Source organism: Canis lupus, chromosome 6, assembly GCF_003254725.2.
Source record: "Canis lupus dingo isolate Sandy chromosome 6, ASM325472v2, whole genome shotgun sequence".
Classification (NCBI taxonomy): domain Eukaryota; kingdom Metazoa; phylum Chordata; class Mammalia; order Carnivora; family Canidae; genus Canis; species Canis lupus.
The window spans coordinates 5,750,640-5,773,025 of record NC_064248.1 but is presented as its reverse complement, the minus strand read 5'-3'; the positions used below and the strand labels follow the sequence as shown (position 1 = coordinate 5,773,025).

The 22,386-nt window shown below is 57.8% G+C and overlaps 1 protein-coding gene and 1 long non-coding RNA gene across 6 annotated transcripts in view; one reads left to right on the top strand and one right to left on the bottom strand.

The window, feature by feature from the left end:
* Window positions 1-685: 685 nt before the first annotated feature.
* On the bottom strand, window positions 686-3,950 carry LOC125755199 (uncharacterized). The gene is made up of 3 exons (XR_007411063.1): window positions 3,827-3,950; window positions 2,709-2,948; window positions 686-1,997 (listed from the first exon to the last, which is right to left on the bottom strand). It is a non-coding gene; the product is annotated as an uncharacterized LOC125755199 (long non-coding RNA).
* Window positions 3,951-4,516: 566 nt separating this feature from the next.
* GTF2IRD1 (GTF2I repeat domain containing 1) overlaps window positions 4,517-22,386 on the top strand; it is a 110,659-nt gene continuing 92,789 nt past the window's right edge. For 4 of the 5 annotated variants that reach the window (XM_035717842.2, XM_035717841.2, XM_035717838.2 and 1 more), the window contains exon 1: window positions 4,517-4,673. The gene's annotated coding sequence lies outside the window, so the exon portion shown is untranslated. Of the gene's footprint in view, window positions 4,674-5,764; window positions 6,360-22,386 lie in introns of those variants that run through there. The other variant, XM_035717839.2, reaches the window with a different exon arrangement.

Here is a 22,386-nt window from a genome sequence, read left to right as displayed (position 1 = left end):
CTCGCCACCTATTTCTGTTGGCCAGTGCTGCCCGCCACTCCTCATGGGGGGCAAACCCAGGGACCCAGGAGGCCAAGGCTGCAGATCTGCCCATGTCCTGATGGCAGACCTCCTTGCCTCCTGCCGCAGCTTGCCAGCCTGGGTGTGTGAAGTCCCAGAAAGAGCGCTGTACTTTGTTGGGTCCGGAAGCCTTGGAGGACTCTGAGAGGTTACTCTGCTGATGGGACACCACAGGGAAAGAAATTATTTCTGTCCTTATGGGCCTGGAGGCGCCATGGAAACAAATATTTGGGAATGAAGGGAGATGCTGGTGGCCTGGGGGAATGGCCTGTCTGTGGAGGGGGGTGATTTGGGTCACAGACTCAGGAGGCTGCCCTCCCCTGCAGCAAGCCCATCACCTACCTACCCTTGGTGCGATGGGGCCTCCCTATCGCCTGAATGCTCTGGCTGGTAGGGATAACATTTAACATCTAGGCTCCAGATTCTATGCCCACCTTGTCTGTCCTGGTTGAACAGACCCTGCACGGTGCCTTCATTTAAAACATTTATTATTATTATTTTTTATTCATGAGAGACACACAGAGAGAGGCAGAGACATAGGCAAGAGGGAGAAGCAGGCTCCTTGCAGGGAGCCTGATGTAGGACTTGATCCCAGGACCCTGCCCCGAAGGCAGACAATCCACCACTGAGCCACCAAGGCTTCCCTGCCTGCTGCCTTCAAAGCACATTTCCATACAATGAATCTTATTTTCCCTTTGATTTCTATGATGGAGCAGGAGAGTCTCTGAAGAGAAAGAGGAGTAGCTGGTTCCAGAAGCTGTTCAAGTCTTATTTTAAAAGGATGAATACTAATTATCAGAGAAAAATCATTTCCTGAAAATCCAAGGAAACCCATGGAGATGGGAAAAATGAATGGCAGGTTGGGGAATTGGGAGTCTGAGGTCCACCTCTGACATGTATGGCTGGGCTGCTGGGACCCAATCCTGCCCTCCCAAAATGCAGGCTCCTGACCTACCTATAAGATTAAAGTGCTGGGTTCAGCGTCCTCCCTTTTGGCTCCTGTGGTCATGTCCAGGGTAGCATAGTCCCAGGCTCCCTGGAAGCTTGCCTCAAGCTAAGAGTTACCTCACTGGGGACAGCAGGGTTGTCTCTCTATCTGCTCCCTGACCCCCTGGAGTCTTACGTCCAAGAAGCCAGGAGAAGTGGCCCAGAATTGTGGAATAAGGCAATGATGCATGCAGGAGGTCAGGGACCCAGGACTGGGCCCAAACCCCAGTGAGGCATGGGGACTGAGTCCCTGTGGGCAGCTTTTCCTGCTGGCTAGATCTGCTCATCAGAGACCCTGGAATATACACACTGGGCCAGGAGGTAGAGACTAGCTCCTGCCAGGGAGTCCCTGGACTGACAGGGATACAGGACACCCAGGGATGCACTCACTTCCGCCAGTGCCCTGGCATCTTCCATCCCCATCTGTGAAATGGGATTGTCAGGCCCACGTGACTCCCCAGGAGGGTTGTTGGGAGGGTGACAAGGCTGGAGGAGGCTTTGTGATGGAGGAGGTCCTGTGGCTTCGAGGTTGATAAGGAGTAGGCAGTGAGCAGAGCCTATTTCCACATCTGTGTAGTAGGGGGATGCGGCCAGGTCTGAGGGAGAATGAGGCAAGGCCAGTGCAAACGTTCTCCTTCTTCTTTTTTTAAAGATCCTATTTATTTATTTGAGAGAGACAGAGAGATAGACAGAGAGAGAGAACAAGCAGGGGGAGGCTCAGAGGCAGAGGGAGGAGCAGTCTCCCCACTGAGCAGGGAGCCCGATGCAGGGCTCAATACCAGGACTCCAAGATCATGCCCTGCGCTGAAGGCAGAGCCATCGATGGAGCCACCCAGGCGCCCCGCAAATGTGCTTCTTAAAGCTGAAAGAAGCCCCTTCAGGTGGGGAGCAGTCACCAGCAAGGACTTCTTCGCCAAGCTCCCCTCCCAACTGCGCGAGCTTCTGCTGCCCTACTCAGGGGAAAGAAGTGAACTTGACAAAATTAGAATGTCCATGACCTTGTCCTTAGAATTCTCACCTCCTCAGGAAGAGCAGCTCAAGCAAAGGCCAAGACTGCAAATTTGCCTCTAGATGTAGTACCAGGCACTACACCAAGCATTTGTCCTGTGTCACATGTCATTCAGTCTCCACAGCCATCACACAGAGTAAGGACTATCTTGTCTCCATATTCTTGATGAGGTAGCTCAGGCTGAGAGAGACTTGGCCTAGGACAGAGGTCAATCAACTTGGCCCAGGAGACACAGTGAGTGAATGTGAAGCCTGGTGTCATATCCCCTGGGGAGCAGAGCTTACGCATGCCGGGCCAAGGCCTTCTGCTGACCACACTGCACCCAGTCTACCTAGGCAAGGTTGGGCTCGGGCTGGCTCTACCGGCCCGCAGAAGAGCAGCCCAGAGGCTGGAAGAGGGCACTTAACCCCAGCACTCCACTTGCATCATTGCTGCTCCGGATTCTGCCTGCAGAGGGCAGTACTGAGCACACACTGGTGCTCCCTCCCCACTAGGGCTTAGCTACTCTCCACCTTGAGGTGCAAAGGCTTCTGGCACTCTGCCCCAGGACTTAGGGTCTGGAAAGCATTCTCCCTAGAAACCAACAGCCCATCTAGACAGCCCTTTTGGGGACCAGTGTGCCCCAGGTGGGCCCACAAAGGCCATGCCTTACCTCCAACATATCGTGGGCTGATGCAGATGGGGTAGAGGAACAGTAGGCCAGTGGGCTGAACCAGGGCTATGATGACAGTCCCAGCCACGCGATGCTGGTGCTGTATGTCCCTAAGCAAGTCACTTCCCCTCATCGTAAAATGAGGCCAATACAAGACACCCCCACAGGCTTAGTGATGCTTAGAAAGCATCCATCATCACTGTTCTCCACAGTGGGGCCACGTTGTGGTTTACTGAGAGGCTGCAAAAGATGGGAAATAGAGGTTCAGGGAGGTGAACTGCTCTGCCTAAGGTCACCTGGTGTTAAGAGGAAGAGCCAGGATTTGAACCCACAGTCTCTAGATCTTAGCTTTTCCCTTCAGTGACATTGCCACACCAGGGCCAGCAGAGGGCAGGTGGGGATTGGAGGGGCGGAGGGGGGGGCACACAACAGTGATGCTGGGGATAGGGTGGTACCCCCAAGAGGGCAAAAAGCAGTGTGGGATGGAGGGGGCATCGTGGCCTCATGCCCAGTCCTCAGTCCTCTGGCCAACACTGTGAGCAAGGCATTCGGTGGGCACCAGGGCTCCTGGGGCTTGGCCCTTGGCTGGGCCTTGTGGACCTGGCCTGCCCAGGAGGAGCTGTCTGACAGGCTTGTGGGATAGACCTGGTCAGCCAAGTTTATCCTTTACCAAGTGCCCAGCGGGGCCCCAGGAAGCTGGGGGAAGACCTCGAGGGCTTTGCTGGGACCCTGAAGATTCTCAATCTCTGTGCCGCTCTCTCTCCATCTAGGCCAGGAGCTCCCTGGGGTCCGGGCCTGCCTGACTTGTGTCCCTCCCAGGAGTGCCCAGCATAGCCAGGGCCTAGCACAGGACTCAGGGCACCACTCCTTGTGCTGAATTAAGATGCAGGGCTTTGGAGAGGATGGGAAGTGTGCTCCCCGATTCCGCAGGACGCTGGTATGGTAGAGGAAGCGGGTGGCAAAAGCCCGAGCCGGGGATCAGAAGGAGGGCTGCCCGGACAAGATGGGCCCCGGAGCCTCCGACTGGATCTGCTGCGACCTTGGGCAGGCCACTGCCTTCCTTCACATCCCGGGGGACAAAGGCTGAAAGAGGTACCTGGACCTGGCCGGAAGCTAACCTGGGCAAGGTGGGAGTGACCAGCCGGCGGCCGACTTCAGTTCTGCAGCCGCCGCGGCCGCCCGCCTGGCCCTGGCGCCGGCCTCCGCTCCCCGCTCCCCGCTCCCCGCTCCCGGGTGCCTCCCGCCGCCCGCCGGGTGACCTTGACCCCGCGCCCCGGCCTCCTAGTCCGCCCCGCACCCCGCACCCCGCGCTGCGGAGGGGCAGGCGGAGGGGCGTCGGCGGGCAGCCAGGGGGCGCCGGGGCCGCGGGCGCCCCTCCCGCCCCTCCCGCCCCTCCCGCAGGCCCCCCTGGCGGCGGGCGGCGGGCGGCGGGCGGCGCGCTCGGGGCGCCGGGGGCGGGGCGGGGCGGGGCGGGGCGGGGGGCGCGGCGCTCCCCCCGCGGTGCCCAGGCCGGGGCGCGGGGCGGGCCGGGCGGGCTAATCCCGTATGTAAATGGCAGCCAATGGAGGGTGGTGTTGCGCGGGGCTGGGATTAGGGCCGGGGCGAATGGCTGGCAATCTTACTGGGATTACAGAACAAAGAGCCTCCCTGCGCTCCCGCTCTCGGCTCCGCTCCCCGCGCCGCGCCCCGCCCTCCGCCGCAGCCCGCGCCGGGGGTGGGGGCCGCCGAGCGCCAGCCCCCCGGCCGGCCCGAGACCCCCGCCGCGGCCCCGCCCCTCCGGCCGGCGCCCCGCGCCCCGCGCCCCGCGCCCCGCGCCCCCGCCCCCCGCCGCGCCGCCGCGCCTCCCTCCGCCGCGCCTTCCCCCATTCTCCCGGATTAATTAAGGAGGCAGCGGCAGGAGGCTGAGTCCTGGCCGCGGGCCGGGGCCGGGGCGCCGCTGGCAGGAGCGCTTGGGGATCCTCCAAGGTAGGAGAAACTTTTGCGGGGGGCGGGCGCCGAGGCCCTGCTCCCCGGCCCGCCGCCCCCCGCCGCGGCCCCCGCCCCTCCCCCTCCCCTCCCCTGCCTCCCCTCCCCCTCCAGGTGTGCCAGGATCCGGGTCCGGCGTTCGGGTGCCGGGGAGGCACGTGACTGCGACTCCGATTCGGGCCGGCCGCCCCCCACCTGCCGGGAGGGGGTGGGAGGCGGTGGGAGGCGGTGGGAGGCGGTGGGAGGCGGGCGCTGCCCCCCCGGCCCGGCCGGAGCTGGGGGGCCCCGGGCGGGCGGCGGGCGCCCGCAGGCTGCTGCGGTTGGCGAATGAGGTCAGTCGTGCTGCCCGCGGCGGCCGCCGGTGTGGGAGCGGAGGGGGCTGGAGCGGGCTGGGAAGGCCGCGGGTCCCCGCCCCCCGCCTCCCGGGCTGGGCCGTCTCCCGGCCGGGCCCCCCGCGCGCAGGCCGAGGCCCCGCACAGCCGGCACTGCCCGGGCGCAGCGGCTCCCGCGGGTCCCCCGGGAGGGGGCCGGTCCGAGCCGTGGCGGCTGAAGCTCCGGGGAGAGCCGGGAGAGTCCGGCCTCGGAGGGCGGCGGTGGCCACCGAGCTTCCAGAGGAGCAAGTTGGGGGTGCCCCGCGCGTGGTGGTCTCTGAGTTCCTGCACCTGGGCAGGGAGGCCTGTGGAGCGCCACAGGGTGCTCCGCGTCCACCCCCCCCCACATCCCGAGTCCTTGGAAATGATGGGCTTGGTGCCTCTCCTGGGCTCCAGCCACGGCCTGCGGCCAGGGACAGGGACGATGCCGGACGATGCCCTGGCCTGGGCCCAGGGCAGAGGGGGGCCTTGCAGCTGAGAGTTCTGCCCTCCTGGCGGTGCTGGAGGAGCCCTGCACATCTGGCCATATGACCCAGCCTCAAAAGACCAGACCTGGGGTGGGAGCCTCTTCCGTTCCCATCGCAGCCAAAGTGAGGGACCTGGCTTGCAGGGGTCCCCGCACCAGGCCCCTTAGGGGAAGCACCCGCCTTGGATGGAGTATGGGACTGGTGATGGGGGGCGTGGGACTGCCCTGGGAATCCCCCCCACCCCTCCCCCGGCCCCAGTAGCTGGGGTGTGGGGCAGGTGTGGACAGCTAGAGGAGTGGGCATTTGGTCACACTGGAAGGAAGGGGCTGCCAGAAGCTGCTCTGACCTCCTTTGGCGGGATTTGGTTGCCCCGCAGCTGGGACTGCTTGCTCCTCGGCACTGCTGTGGTCCTCGGGGCTTGGGAGGTGCCTTTCCAAGCAGCCATTTATTTCAGCAGCGTCATTCCCAAAGGGAAAGGGCACGGGCATTGATTATTTATTCGGAGCAGGAGGTAGTAGTGGCTGGGAAGCTGGTGGCGGCTGGTGGCTGCCGGCAGGGAAGATCTGGGCGCCGAGGTGGCAAAGAGGGGGTGGTCAGGTACCCATCACGAGCCACCCATTGCGAGTGGGAGCACAGGAGGCTTCGAGGTAGACTCTGACCTCTTCTGAACAGGAACTGCTGGACCAAGGGACAGACCCGGCTCCAAGGTGACAGGATGTCGGAATCCCCGACCTGCTTTTGGGATGTGAGAGGCTTAAGACCACACCCCGTGCCATAGCCTGCTCTGAGAGTGACCTAGAAAGTTGAGGCTCTGACTCAGAGGGTCCCAGCAGAGGAACCAAGCAAAGGTGGGAACTCTGTGGCCACTGGTTGCCTGCACATTTAAAATGTGGAAGACCTGGGGCCGAAGGTTGCCAAACTGGGTCTCGGAGATGGCCTTGTAGGGACAAGCGTAACCAACTTAAGAGGACTGACTGTTCTCTTGGTGCTGGAGGAAGGGTCATTTACGTGCAATGTGTTAATCACAAATACTTTCTATCTGTTCTTGAAGGCTAGTCTCCCAGAGCCTTCCGACACAGTGGCGGTTGTTAGCGTTCGGTGCTTGGAAATGGTCGGAAAGGCGGGCATAATGATAGGGGTCTTGGAGGCAGCTGTTCTAGCAGCCTGTCTCCAGCAGCCAGGGCCTGCGCGTTTTGGTGGCAGCTGGGTTGTCAGAAACCCAGGTGAGGATCTCGGGGCGATGCGACGGGCGACGCCTTGGGGCGTTTATATCCTGAGGCACAGATCGCTTCTCCTGGTCCGTCCCCATTCTGGATTCTGGTTCATCCGCTCTGGCTCTCCTCTATCCATCAACTGGCTCGTGGAATCCCGAAGTTTTCTTGAATGGCCTTCGCACATGCTGTTCTTCACTGGAAGGTTCTTCCCATCCTTCCCCTGTAGGAGTGGGAGACCTCCTCTGATGTCCTGACCTGGCCAGAGTGGGGGTATGCGCGGTGGGATTTGCTGCTCTCGTCGCCTCTCTGTGAAGACTTAACTGCCTGCTGTGTCCTCGGGCTGGCATCCCATCCCAGGGCCGGCCCAGGGGCTACCTCTGTGTCCCCCGTGACGTCCTGTCCTTCCTCTGTCCCAGTGTTGATCTCACTCAGAAGTTCCACATCTGCCTCCCAGTTGCTCTAGGAACAGGGCAGGGTCCGAGGCTTGCTTTGGATTCCCTGGTGCCCTGGGGCTGGTCCCCAAATACTTGAGGAACGACTACCTGAGGGAATGAATGAATGAAGTCTAGCTTCAGGCCCTGGGCCCACATTGCTAAGGAGCTTCTCCTGTTCCTGAATCCCCTTCTCTGAGGAAGCACTCCCTTCCCCATGGTGGCGAGAATCCAGGATCTTCCCCTGCCCCCTTATCCTCCTTGGTGCCCCGAGCTTGTGTCTTCCCCTCAAACCTGAGCCTGGGGCTTTGCTCCCAGGATGTCCTTTGCCCCGCTTCTCTCAGCCCTCCAACTCTTGGCTCATTGTGGGTGCTCTCTTTGTGATGCCTCACGGCTGGGTTCTCTGGGACAAGCAGGAATGTGTGCCCAGCCCCCTGGGCCCATGGAGGCCTCAAGGGGCACCTCGGAACAAGACCTGCGGAGTTAACTCACAGACAAAGAGGAACAGAGCAGGACTCTGGGCCAAGGGCTTGGAACCTTCCAGAAAAGTGTGAGGCCCAGAAGATGTAGACCCTTGAGGCACCTGCAAGGGAATTCCCAGCAGGAATTCATAAACCGGGCCAGAGTAGTGGAAGGATCGTTTTATGTGGGAGAACTGGAAGAGATAAAAATGGTTATAAGGCAGTGAGATGCTCCCCCTTCTGTGGGTGGGTGACAGTGGAGATTTCTGTGGGTAGGTGTTGGGGTGTCCAGGCAGGGCCCACGAGGAGCCAGGTCCCTCGCTTGGTTCCCAGGTCCCTCATTTGCAGGCAGATCTGGCTGGGACTCAGTGATCCTCATGCTCACCAGGGTGGATACTGTATCATTTCAGACTCAGTGCTGTGGGTTATGGCTGATGACAGCAAAGGGGCTCAGAGCCCCCGGCGAGGATGTGCAAGGGGCTCAGCGCTTGTTCGCTTTGTGGGGAGTTAGATTTGCTGAATGAGCTGAGTGAGGCCGTACTTTGTCCTTGCCCGGGCTTGGGATGCCTGGTGGGGGTGTCCCGGGCAGAAGTCTTGCTCCTGACTCCCATCTTCTTGGTCCGGAGCCGGGCTTGGCCAACACAGAGCTATTTGTGTGCCCACCTGTCTCCCTCCTTCAGGACCACCTGCTTCTGGTTGCCAGATCTGGCTAATAAAAATAGGGATGCCCAGTTAAATTTGGATTTCAGATAAGCCATGGATAATGCAGGATTGAAGACGTAACGTATACTAAAGACTTACTTGTTTATCTGAAGCTGAACTGGGGTCTTGTGTTTGATCTGGCAGCCCTACAGCTCTGACCTCTGGGCAGTGGGACTGTTGGGGACTGGGGAGAGGCTCAGGGTGTGGTTGGGTCTGGGGTTGGGGTCAGGGCTCAGCCTAAAGCTCCCGGAACGGTTTGGGTCAGTTAGCAGCAGGCAGGTCTCATTCCTGTTTCCTTGGCTGGGCTTTCTCCAGGCCGCGGTCCCAGGGTCCAGATCCCCTGTTAGCTTGGGTGGTGTGGGCGACCCAGGGATCCCCCAGTCTGGGAACCCCTGGTTTTCAGAGATTTCTGTTCACTGTGGCGGGAGGTAGGGGGAAGGGTGGTGGTAGGGTGCACCAAATCAGACACCCGAGTTAGGGTTTGCAGAGCCAGGCCTGAGCACTGGGAGGCTGTTTTCTCTAATACCTCCCCCCACCCCATCAAGGCTTAGAGATCCTACCTGGGGGCCCTGGTAGGGGAGGGTCTTCGCTGGTCAGGGTCACAGGTGTGAAGGGCAGCCTCTGTGCTGTGCTGAGGCCCCTGGAATGTGAACTGACTGTAGCCAGGAAGCAAGGGGCAGGGTCTCAGGTACCATGTCCCTCCTCCCCCAAATCCAGGCTGTATGCTCACATGTGAAGTGGAGAAGATACCCCATGTCCTGCCAGAGTCTCAGCTGCTGTGGCTTGGGGGGTGGGGGAGCTTCCAGAGCTGGATATGTGGGTCACCCCAGTGCGGGTCTGGAGTGGAGACTGTGGGATGCCAGAGGTGAGTGGTCCTGGCTCGGGGGCTTGGGCTTCTGGGCAGCCTGCAGGTGCCCAGCAAGGCTACGTAGTTGGGGATGGAGGGCCTGAACCTGGAGCTGGAAGGAGCCCCTCTCAGGCTGCTTCTCTCCTGGAGGCTTGGGCAGGGCCAGGCTTGTTTGCCGATTGGAGTGGGAGGGTGGTCTTCAGGTACATTTTCTGGCTTCTGGTAGAACCACCATAGAGGGGAGTCTCTGTCCATCCGTCTGTCACTCTTAACCAGCCAGTAAGAAACTTACAGATACCCCAGGTCTGCAGGGTCTCAGGTCCTGGCATCCGGCCCCAGGCCAGCAAGTAGGAGGGTCTCACCCCATAGGTTGTCCTGTTTTGTTTTGTTTTGTTTTGTTTTGTTTTAAAGATTTTATTTATTTATTCATGAGAGACACAGGCAGAGGGAGAAGCAGGCTCTCAGTGAGGAGCCCGATACAGGACTCGATCCCAGGACCCTGGGATCACGACCTGAGCCGAAGGCAGACACTTAACCACTGAGCCCCCAGATGCCCCTCTCCTGTTTTATCAAGGGATGAGGTATATCCAGTGAAATGCTCAAGTTTTAGTAAATGTGCCTTCTGAGGGGTTTGACTCTGTACACATTCACATGGCCCAGCCCCTCTCAAGACACGGAACATTCCATCACCCCTTAAAGTTCCTTTAAGCTCACTTGCAGCCAACCTCTTACCCTCCCCCAGCCCTTGGCAACCACTGTGTGTTTTCTTTTTTCTTTTCTTTGCTCTCCTTTTAACTACTGTGTGTTTTCTGTCTCTGTACTTCTGCATTTTCTAGAATGTCACATAAATGCAGTCACACAGAATGCAGCCTGAGTCTGGCTTCTTAGACCTTTTGGTTGCTGAGTACTGTTCCATCATAGGGCTGTGCCACACGGCTCCCCCTTTCTGGTGGTGGTGGTGGTGGTGGTCAGGGACACTGGGTGTACAGAGCCCTGCTTGGGACCAGCCCGGAGGAGGGGGTACCCTTTGCTCATTGTTACAAAGGCACTGCCTGTACCCCATCCCCACCCCCATAGAGAGCTGACCCTGAGCCAAGAGAGGTGCGCACCTCTGTCCGCAGAGCTAGAATTTCATCCTCTGGTTCTGGTGACTCACAGAGCCAGCGAGCCTGCGATGAAATTACACCTGCCCGCAGCTGCCCTCACACCCACAACCCTCCGCCGTGCAGGTGGGCTCCTGGGACAGTGATGCTCTGAGGCCAGGACAGCTGGGGGGCGGGCGAGGGCAGCCGTCTGTGCCCTGTGCTGTCTCCCCCATCTCCACGTGCCCCGCTCCCCGGGATCTGGGGGTCTCTGGCTGTGCGTCCCCGGTCTGCTCCTGCAGCCTTTTAGCTTGAGGTAGAAGGTCTGTGTTTTCCAGAAGCAGGGGCAGGGCTTGTTCTGGGGGTGTAGTGGGGTGGGGAGGGACAATGAGGCTGGTGTTACAGTCAGGAACACGATTTAGGGTCATATGGAAGGGGGCTCTGTGCCCTCCAGCAAGTGACTTCTGATCTCTGTGCTTGGATCGGGGCATCTGCAAATGGGAGAACAGAGCCTCTGGTTTGCAGGCCGGAGAGGGATTCAGCTGTGGTCACACAGGGCAGTGGGCCTCCGACGGGGAGGAGTGGGGCCATGCAGACCTCCTCCCGTGTCTCTCTTGGAGCCGGGGTAGGGCCACTTTCATCCACATTTACCTGGTGGGGTTCTAAATACAAATGTTTGCCATCTACCTCTGCCTGTGGCCCGCCCCAGGACAGTGGACAGTGGCTGTTCTGAACATTTCTGTGGGCATCACTGAGATTTAGGTTGGGCGCAGAAGCTTCTAGGTGGGTTGATTCCAGCCCTGCCACCTGCCTGCTTCGTGTGATTTGGACAGCTGCCAAGCCGGCTGAGCCTCAGTTTGACCATCTGAGAAGGAAGAAAGCAGTACCTTGCAGAGTTGTAGGTGGGCGTCATGAACGGTGTGTCTGAGTGAAGGGGGGCCCAACAGGGGCTTGACGGCCTCCCAGGGCATGTGCGCCCCGCAGGAAAAGGAGCTCCTGGGGTGTTAACATGACCTGCATGGGTGTCTTGAGAGATTTCAGGAGTTTTACCTTTGTTTTTGGTAAACAGGTCATTTTTTTTTCTTGATGAGCTCAGCTGCCCCCCAGCACTCCTTCTCCTGCCCCCCTGACTCCCCTGGCTCGGTCTCAAAGCCTGCACCCCTCGGCCCGACCCTTGGGCTGTACTTGGTGGGAAGCCTGTGGCAGGCTCCTGGGTGGCTCCCTGGAAGTGGGCAGGATCTCTGTCTACCCACCCACCCAGCTCCAAGGTGGTCCTGGCGGGCTCCAGGGGGGTCTTATGACTGGGCCCAGTCTAGTGTCTCTCTCATGTTTATCCAGGAGCTGGTTTTTCAGGTGTGCCGGCTTCCAGCAGAGAGGCCCAGGTTGGGAGAGGTAGGGCCTTTGGGAAGGGGGGCAGTTGCCCCTGTACCCCTCTGTGCATCCTGGCATCCAGCTTAGGTTAAGCACATTCTCCCTCTGGTCCATTGCCCTGCATGCATATCCAAGGGAGTGATCCCCCCCGCCCCCCATGGAACCAGCAGGGCCTTTGAAGCCAGCCAGACATGGAGTCAAGTCTCAGTTCTAACCACTGACCTGCTGTGTGCTCTCCGGCAAGTGGCTTCGCCTCTCTGAGCCTCATCAGAACAGATGAGGGTGCTTCTCCCTCTGTAGCAGTGCTCTTGGGAGGATCAGCACATCCGGTTGGGGGAAGCTGGTTGCCAATCCAATTTTCTCACCTTGGCGCATGACGACCCCAGTCCTCCCCAGAGAAGAACTGGTTGCCGTCCTTCTCTGCTGTGCTCTTACATCCTCTGCCCACAGAGCAAGTGGGCATGCCTCAGTTTCTGTTTCTGTCAGCTGGGGAAAACCCCTGAGTGGGGGGAACTGGTTAGTCCCCTGGAGCTGTGGCTACCCAGGGGCAGTGGCCCTGTGGTGGGTTTTTGGAGAACCCTCTATTCCCAGAGGGATGTGCCTGAGGACAGCCTGCAGGAGGTGACTTTTCACTGGCCCCTGGAGGGTGGGTGGAGTCTGAACCCAAGAGTAGTCTGGGGTGGGCATTCCAAATGCAGGCAAGGGGTTGGGAGGGGATGGGAATGGGGGTTGGGGAAGGGCAGAAGTGTGTGGGTCCAGAGACCACAGTGATTGCACAGGTGGCCACGGGAGCATCTTACTGTTGAAGTGATGGCAGGGCCCAGCTCTGGCCATTGTGTTGGGTCCAGGTGAAGACCTTCATCCGATTGCCTCCCTCCCAGACTGGGCATGCTCAGCCCCTGCCTGTTTCCGTGCCAGCACAATGAGCTTCCCTGGGTTTCTAGAACATACTGTGCTGCTGTCTTGCCTCCCTGTGTGGTGTGGCTTCTGCCTGGAACGTACTTAATGCTCCCTGTTGGTCGGTTTCATTGGGCTGATTTTTGCTTGCAGGTCTCAGCTTGGATGGCACTTTTCTCTGGAAGCCTTCCCCGTGTGCCCTTCCAAGTCTGGTGTTAGGTGCCTCTCCTCTGTGTTCCGACAACCCCTGAACGTCCCCCAGCACAGGCCTCCTCACGTACTGGGTTCTAACTGCCCTTGCGCTTGTCTGTCACCCTCCGTTGGGTCCAGGCCTTGAAGCTTTGTCCCTCCGCCTCCCTGCCCCCAGCACCCTGCCTGGCACAGAGTGAATATCCAGTACAGACTTGCTAAGTGAGTTAGAAGTGGCTAGGTGTCAGGGCACTCGGGTGGAGCTTTGGAAGGTCCACTCTTCAATACTGATTTTCATTGGCTCACCCCATCCTCCTCGGTTGCTGGCCTGGCTGTGGCTCTTGGAGGCATCTAGGGTGGTGGTGGGGGAGGGTGGTGGTCCGGGGGGGGGGACACTGTGTCTCCCTGGGCTGGGTGCAACCCAGTTTGGGGGGTTCCCCCCTGTGAAGGCAGCTGGTGTATGTGGAGAGAGCACAAGTGTGGAGCGTCAGTACAGTTAATCCCCTGGGCTATTTAGACACACACGCTTGTGTGCGTGTACTTGTGTGTGTGTGTGCGTGCCCACACACACACGTGTGGCATTCTGGGGGCCGCTGGTGGTGACTGTGTCGGATAACCTGGGGTTTAGGCGAATCCCAGCCACCAGCCTGGGACAGGTACTGCTGAGTGTGCAGAGCCCCCTTGAGTCCCGGCAGGTGGCACAGGGGGACGAGTCTGGTGGTTAGGAGTGCTTTTGGCTCCAGGTAATAGAAAATCTCACGTGAACAGCTTTGGCAGGGGGGTTATTTATTACCTCCCAAGGAAAAGCCGGTGTCTAGGCAGTCGGAGGCTGGGACGGGGGCTCGGCGATGCTGTAAGGGGCTCGCTTCTTTTCCTCCCTAACTTGTTAGGTTGTTTAAGTTGCTTTAAAAATTATTTTTCCTTGAAGCATACCCTAAAGTGTGCTTTTAGAGTTGTGTGATATTTACCGCTAATTTCAGGGCATTTCATCACCAGGAGAAGAAATCCTGACCCATTAAGTAGTCAGCCTTCTGCTCTCCCCACCCCCAATCCCTGGCAACCACTGATTCATGTTCTGTCCCTACAGATTTGCCTATTCTGGATGTTTCGAATCAGTGGAATACTGTAACATGTGGCCTTGGCATCTGGCTTCTTTCGCTGAGCATCATATTTTCAAGGTCATCCATGTGTGGCAGATGTCAAGAGTGCCGCTCCTTGTTATGGCCAAATAATATTCCGTTGTGTGGATGGGCCACATTTTCTTTTCTTTTCTTTTCTTTTCTTTTCTTTTCTTTTCTTTTCTTTTCTTTTCTTTTCTTTCTTTTCTTTTCTTTTCTTTTCTTTTCTTTTCTTTTCTTTTTTTTCTTTCTTTTCTTTTCTTTTTTTTAAGGTTTTTATTTATTTATTTATTCATGAGAGACACAGAGAGAGAGAGAGAGAAAGAGACACAGGCAGAGGGAGAAGCAGGCTCCCTGCAGGGAGGCCGACGTGGGACTGGATCCCGGATCCCGGGATCATGCCCTGAGACAAAAGCAGATGCTCAACCGCTGAGCCACCCAGGCGTCCCTGGGCCACCTTTTCTTATCCATTCATTGGCTGAGGGACATTTGGGTCATTCCCCTCTTTGGCTGTTGTGAATAGCACTGCTGTGAGCACTTGTATACAAGTTTGTTTTTTTTTTTCTCAATTAATTAATTTATTTATTCATGAGAGACACAGAGAGGGAGAGACACAGGCAGAGGGAGAAGCAGGCTCCATGCAGGGAGTTTGACGTGGGACTTGAGACTTGATCCTGGGTCTCTAGGATCACACCCTGGGCCGAAGGCAGCGCTAAACTGCTGAGCCATCCGGGCTGCCCTGTATACAAGTTTTTGAGTGAGCTCTGTTGTCTCTTCTCTCGGCTAAACACCTGTGAGTGGGACTGCCAGGTCATTTTAGAGGTTCCATGTTTAACATACTGAGGAACTGCCTGGCTGTTTTCCAAAGTGGCTGTGCCATTTTACATTCCCACCAGCAGTGTATGTGGATCCAGTTTTTCCACATCCTTGTCAGCACTTGGGATTGTCTTTTTGGTTACAGCCATCCTGGAAAGGGTGAAGTGCTACTTCACGTGATTTTGATTTAGCTTGTTGGATTTTTATCTTTATGTTAATACCTCATGGTCACGGAATGGCCACATCCCCTCCAGCCCTCACACCCATGGCCCAGATGGAGAGAAGGAGTGAGGGCAGAGTGCTTCTACTCTCAAAGCTTTGCCTTCACATATGTTCTCCTCAGTGGTTTCTTCAGTTTCGCATATGTCAGACTTTGGTCCTGTGGTGCCCCCTAACTGGGAAGCTAGAGGTGCGCCTGCAGCATGCTAGTGGGCAGGCATCGCCCCTTTTTGCCCCTTGTGGCCCAGACCAGTGTGGACATCTTCATTTCTCCAGGAGCAAGAAGAGGGATGTGGAGCACTCCACCCCCTCAACAGGTAGGGCGGGGGCTTGGATCATGGGTGCCTGGCTCTTCTGGGGTCCAGAGTTACCACTGCCCATCTGAGGCTCCAGGGGATTCCAGTTTGCGGAGGGCGGTACCAGTCACCTGCATGCCTCCCTGACCCTGTCCCTATCCAGTCACCTCCTTTGTGCTCAGCCCAGGAGGCCTGTGAGCCTAAGGTTCATTCCATCCTGCCTCAGGGCCTTTGCTCCTCCCTTCCCTGTACCCAACTATGGAACATCTTGCCTTTAAAAGTGGCCTGGGCCGGACCTCAGACACAGCTGGTGGGAGTGTCCAGTGGTGTGGCCATTTTTGGAAAAAGGTTTATTATTTTCACTGACCTGTAATCACATCATAAAGGTAAAAGTCACCATGTCAGTATTCTATCCAGTGGTTTTTAGTATAGTCACAAGGTTGGGCCACTGTCACCACTGTCTCATTCCAGAAGAATTTTTATCACCCCCAAAAGAAACCCCATATCCATTAGCCGTCCCTCCCTGTTCCCCCCACTCCCACCCCCTAGCAACCACTAATGGTGTCTCTGTGGATTTGGGGGCAGCTTTTTGTAAGTTAAAACACATGCTTACCATATGACCAGGCAGTTCTGCTCCTCGGTATTTGCCCAAGGAAAATGAAAACTTAGGTTTACATAAGAACCTGAAGAAAAGAGCTACCTGCAGTGGTTTTATTCATAATTGCCCCACACTGGAAATAATGTCCGTGTCCAGCTGCTGGTGCATGGATAAGCAAACCCCCATACATGCAGACTGTGGGGTACTGGTCAGCGTCAAAAAGGAGCAAGCACTTGATCCAGACAGCATGGTGACCCGTAGGCGTGCTAGGCTGGCTGGAGGGTGCAGACCCAGAAAGCCAGGTCCTGTTGCGTTCATACAACATCTTGGAAAATGCAAAACCATAGGAATGGAGCCGATCCGGAGTCGCGTGGGGATGAGTTGACTTGGGCCTGCAGGAATTTAGGGTGTTGGTGGGACTGCCATGTGTCTTGATCATGGTGGCAGTTACTCCAGCAAGCGTGCGTTTATAAAAACTCCAGACCCCCAGGACTGGCAGCCAAAGAGCGTGACTTTCACTGTGTGTATGTTACCTCTCGGCTTTATTTTTTTATTTAAAGATTTTATTTATTTATTCCTGAGAGATACAGAGAATGAGAGAGAGAGACAGAGAGAGGCAGAGACACAGGAAGAGGGAGAAGCAGGCTCCATGCACCGGGAGCCCGACGCGGGACTCGATCCCGGGACTCTAGGATCATGCCCTGGGCTGAAGGCGGCGCTAAACCGCTGAGCCACCGGGGCTGCCCACCTCTCGGCTTTAGAAAGCCATCCCGAACCTGGAGCTGGCCCCCTCTCAGATTAACCCCTGTGCAGGGTTTACTCTTTCCATTGCTCTAGTTGGTGCCAGTCCTCCTTATACATGTGACTGTGGGGTTTGGGTCTTTCGGATTGGGCCTCATACCTGGGGCTGGGGCTTCCTGGGTGGGGTGTGCCGTGCGGTCCGCTGTTGATCCCTGAACCATTAGAACTGGAAGGGACCTCAGAATAGGTTGAAGACCTTTCCTTTTTCACACAGGGAAGCTGAGGCCAGGGCAGAGAAGGCACTCGGCTGATTCCAGAGTTCTAAGAATCAAGATCCAAAACCACATCTTGTGACTCCTGGGCCAGGACTCCTTGCCCTCCTGCGGGTGCCGGAGCCTCCATTGTCTGACTGTTCCAGGAGACTGGGTGGGCACAGCAAGGCCAAACAGCTGGCGGGAAGTTTTAGAGCAGATGAGGTGGAAGATGGGGTCGTGGGGTGGTCAGGGCCTCTAAAACCCCCAAATGAGGAGAGAAAAGAGTGTAGCTCATGGTGGCTACACATTCTGCCCACAGGCTGGAGGTGGAACGTGGTTGGTTGCCTTAATGTGTAGGAATGGCTGGTGGCCCCTGGGGACAGGCTAGGGGCGGGAGGGTGGGGGCACGCCAGCTTCTGCCCTGATGGGTACCCTGATGCCCCATTATGTGTCCCGGTAAATCCCAACAGACCTGGTCCTTGGGGTGTGCAGGGTGGGGCTGACAACCTGGAAAAATCTTAAGGAGCAACTCCAGGAGACCCTGACAGGGATAGGTGGGCTCTCTTGGGTGGTGACTCTTCTCAGGCAGGAGAGACGCAGGAGAGACCCAGCCTCAGAGATGCAGGCCCTGGGTTTATCCTGGTGTTGATGTTGAGTGGCTGTTGTGTGGGCTGCGTCCACCCTCGAGGTGTGGCTGAGAGGTCTGGAAGCTACTGTGAGAGTGAGCATGGGTGGGGGGTGGGGACAGGCAGGTGCACCTGCAGCACGGAGCTGGAGCTGGTGCTCAGGGAGACAGTTTGGAGCCACGTGAGCCCCATGAGGAAGATTCTCAGGCTGTAGGCTGTGCAAGGCCAGCGGGTGCCCTGGACGGGGCCATGAGGATGCCAGAAGTAAGGACTGGGACGCCTCCCTGCCGACCTGGACCTCTGTGGGGACACGGCTTTGGAAGAGGAGTGATTTTCTCATCCCAGGCTTCAGATGGGTCTCCTGGGGCAGGAAACCAGTGCCTCTCTGCTCCCATTTTTTGGGCTCTGTGCAGCTGCAGGTTGGTGGTGGGGGCCAGGGGCAGACTGGCTGAGCTGGAGTCTGGGGTCTGTGTAGAGGGCAAGCAGTTCCTGGAATTGTGCTGTGCCATCTCTCTAACCCCCACTGTCCTGGAAGGCCCATGATCTTGGCAACACAGGACCCTTTTCTGAGCCCTAAGCCCTGTTTTTGGCTCAGAAAATGATGTCTCCATACTTTGAGGTCCCTTCTGGTTTTCAGGACTCACAGGGCCTCACTGTGACCCCAGTCAGGAAGCCTGGCCCCGTTCCTGAAGCTCCTTACCCTCTGGGGGAGGCAGAAAAGGAGTTTGTGCTAAAGAGATCTTCTGTGAATATCTGCCTGTCAGCCGCTGGGCAGCGAGCCGTGCCCAGGGGCCTCTGGAGGGCTGCTTCCGAGACGTCACGGGTTGGGTGCACATTTGCTCTTTCCAGCAGACCTTGCTTTGAAGCTGGCCCCTGACTCTTCTGGCTGTGTGACATTGGGCAAGTTACTCAGCCTTTCTGAGCATCCCTGTCTTCTGTCAAATGGGAAGAATGCCATTGTGCTCTAGGGTTGCTGTGGGGGATTAAAAGGATGCTCACAGCACAGCACTGGGCAGTCATGTGGCTGTTGATGGTAATGGTGACCATAACGTGACATGGCATTTCAGCTAGGCTCAAGGCCAAGGTAGGGTTTGGGTAGAAAGAAAGGCTCTGTTGGGCCTTGCTTCCACTGCCCACCACTGCTCTGGGAGGGAGGAAGGGGCAGGGTGCCATGGATGTTTGTCTTTTTTGGAGACAGAAATGATGCCCAGGGAGGGGAAGCAAGTTACCCAGCATCACACAGCCAGTGGGTTGGCAAAGACTCGGCTAGACCCAGATCTCACAAGGAGTGGCCCTGTGCACACTCCTGAGACTCAGGCTTGGCGACGGGCTGCTCTGTCATCAGTCGTTGGGCTCTAGGTGGGGGATGGTGCGGCCTGGGCTGGGCTGCAGGTTCTTCCCATCCCCGGGGAGAAATCAATGGACTACCACCACCTGGCCAGAGCTGCCGGTGAGCCTGGCTTGCCCTGGTGGATCGAGGTGGCCAGGCTCTCCTCACCCACGTGAGGGAGTGTGAGCACAGCAGGGCCGTAGCGAGCCTTTACACACGAGCCTGTGTGGGCTTTGGGAGGGGAGGGCTGGGCAACAGAGTGTGAACATGTCCACACTGGCTCCCCCACAGTTCTTGTGGAATCATAGGAAGGTCGCATGCACAGTGTGGCTCCGTCGTCCAGCAAGGGATGGGTGACGGTCCCTGCCCATGTCTGCTGGGGATGCTGGGGTGTCGGATGTGATGGAGGATGAAAGCCCTGACGGAGTGTATGTGTGAGGGGGTGTTGGTTCACCTGCGTGTTCACGCCTCTGACCCTCCAGCTACCGAATTAAGTGTGTCATCCCCCAGGGACCAGGTCACTAATGTGTACCAGCCCCCGAGCCAGCAGGTGGCGGGGACTGCGGCACGGTGCCCGCGGGACAGAGCGCGCGGCCCAGTGGCCCCTGTGGGCGAGTGGGCGGGGCGCGGGCAGGCATCGGCACCGGCCTGTGCAGCAGCCAGCGGCCGAGGGCCCCAGGCGGCAGGTGCCTCTGCCGAGTACCTGCTGGACAGACCTTGATGGAAAAGGCCTCTTCTCTCGAGTGCCGTCACCATTTATACCTCAGCTGCTGTTTCCCCACCTGGGAGCCCCGGGTCAGGGCCTGGGTCTGATTTACCCCAGTTCTGGGGCTGGGGGATCCGGGTGCACTGAAGGAGCCGCGTGATGAGTTGGTGCTCCACGCATCCGGCCGGAGTGCCTCCCACCGGGAGCACACGGGACTGGGACCAGGGCAGCTCGTGGGCTGGGGAGTGTGGGAGGACAGGGTCCTGCAGGCTGTGGCGTTGGGATTTAAAGGAGCTGGAACAAGAGGCATGGGATCGCAGGGCATTGGGGGTGGGCGCAGGGTGACTGTGATGACTGCTCTTGCATGGATCGGGGCAGGTATGGAGGCCAGAGGCCAGGGGAGGGGGCGTGGTGGTCCGTTCACCTGGGGTGGAGGGTAAGAAGGTCTTGAGATAAGTTTCCAAAGGCGTAGTTGAGGCCCACTTTGGGGTGGTGTTTGGAGTTAGAAGCCAGTTCTCCTCATCCCAACCTGCGGCAGGGCCTGACCTTCCCTGGGACCCCTGCCCCCTACCCCTGGCAGACTGGGTTGAGCGGGATAGCCAGCAGCAGGAGGAGGGAGGGAGCGGGCCAGCTCAGGAGGGCTGGCTGGGGTGGGAGCCTGTGAGCCAGAGCCTTGAGATTAGATCACCCACTGTGATTAGCTTTTTTCCGCCCAGCCTTTTCCCGACAAGAAAGGGCCTGATGCTCCTCATCAACGTTGCTCATCCTTCTGAGGAGGCCTGTTTACGTCTGGCAGGGGGGCTTTCGGGAGATGGGATCGCCCCAGGGGCTGGCACCACCCCAGTGCTGGCTTCTTCCCACCACCTCCTGACACCCAGCCCCCAAGCGCTCCAGAAGCTTAAGAACCAATACATGCTTTCACCTCCTGCAGCTGAGTTGCTAAGGTTCAGCCAGAACCAGGGGACAGGTGCTGGGGTCCCCTGATACCCAGCCCAGTGCCGGGCCTGCATGTCCTACCCCAGAGCCCCCTCACATGGGGGAGCAGAAGCATCCGTGTGCTGCCTGTCCGGGGACCTGCGTGAGCTAACTCAGAGTTGATGGGATGCGGTGACGTCAGGGCGGGACAGCAGCTCTGTAGTCCTCCTCCCCATCATCCCTCCCGTGTCTTTAATGAGCACCTGTGATCTCTAGGCCCCGGGCCAGACACTCTTCACATGTCAGCTTGCCGTCCTCGAAACGCTGAGAGCAGCAGAATTGGTGGCGCCAGTTTGCTCATAAGGAAACTGAGGCATGGTGTGTCTGCCTCCACTGACGTCACAGGCCGGTGATAGCTGGGTAGGGACTCAGACCCAGGCTGGATTGACCCCCAAGCCCAGACATTTCCCTGCTCCTCCAGCTGAGAGGTCAGCCTGGTGTGGACAGGGCCTCAGCCTTAGGGGGACCCCATGTAGTGGGGCTGGAGGTGCCCTGGGAGGGCCATGGAGGCCAAGGATGGTCTACTCTGGTTAAGCTTCATTTTGCAGTCCCTGCTCTGACTTCTTTGAGTCCTTGCTCATTCACCAAGCAAGTATATATGGAGTGCCTGCTGTGGTTCTGGGGCTTAGCCAGGAACAAAACTAATTTTCTGTCCCCATGTGTGCATGTTCTGTTGGGGGTGTTGTTGAGACCACCCCCACTGGCTTGTGGTTCCCCCGCTCCTGTCCTGCACACACCTCCTCATCTAATGGGATGAAGCAACTCTTCAGCGTCCTAGACCAGCAGAGGGCCAGCGGGGAGAGGCTCCTGGCTCAGGCTCTGAGATCTAGCTGGAAGGATGTAGGAGGCCTGCGTGTGTGTTTGTCCAATCCCATTTCTTGAGGTTTTCCCATCCTAGAGAATGGAGCCCTCTGGAGCCCTCTGCACCCATTCCCCCGCCCATCTGGTGTGCCACCCCAGAATCAGAACCTGGGCATCACTCCAGGTGTCCCCTTCTGGGGACTCCCCCATCCATGCTGTCACAAATCTCTGCCCTTTTCTTGGTCACAACCACCCTCCCCTCCATCCTGTTGCTGCTGCCCTTGGCCTCAGACCTGGCCATCTCTTGCCTGGACCATTAAAGAAGCTTGGTTACCACCGGCTCCCTGGCTCTGGATCCATGTCTGCCCAATCCTGCCAGGATCCCTAAAACTAACATCTTGCCCCTGCTCCCAACTCTTCAGTGAGTCCTGCTCCCTAAATGATGATGACCTGAGGTTCTTGACCTGACCCCCATGGCCGAGCCTGCCCCTCTGCCCACCACTTCCTGCCCTGCGCTGGACCTTCTAGGCACGCAGAGCCGGCCCCACCCCACCCACCACCCTGCTCAGGCCCAGTCGAGACACGTGGGCGGCTGGACTGGAGGTTGGGTTTCCCGGGCAGCCAGTAATTTGGCACTCCTTCAAACGGGTCTAGCTGTATTTGCTGAGCATTTGTTTCCAGGGAGGGGGGCTGCTCACATCCCCTGCATATGAGCAGAGCTTGGGCCCCGTTCCCCTGGCTATGCTCCTGCCCTGCGAACTCCTGCTACCCGGTGGCATGCCACTCCACTCGGCTCAGGTGTCACCTCTTCAAGGAGCCTCCCCTGACTTCCCCACCCTCTAGCCTGTGCTTCTTGCATGTCACTCATTTTTACCTTTACTATAAAATGCATAAACTTTAAGTGTCCATAGTGATGAGTTTTTACCTGTGTATACCCATGTAACCGTTTAAATCAAGGTGTATCATAGTGGTGTTTTGTTTTGTTTTGATTTTTAAAAGATTTTATTTATTTGAGAGAGAGTGAGAGACAGCATGAGAGATAGGGAAGAATCTGAGGGAAAAGCAGACTCAGCAGGGAGCCCGACTTGGGGCTCAATCCTGGGACTCCGAGATCATGACCTGAGCCAACTGAGTCACCCAGGTGCCCTGGATCACACTTTTAATCTTTTTTTCTTCTTAATAGTCTATTTTATTGTCATCC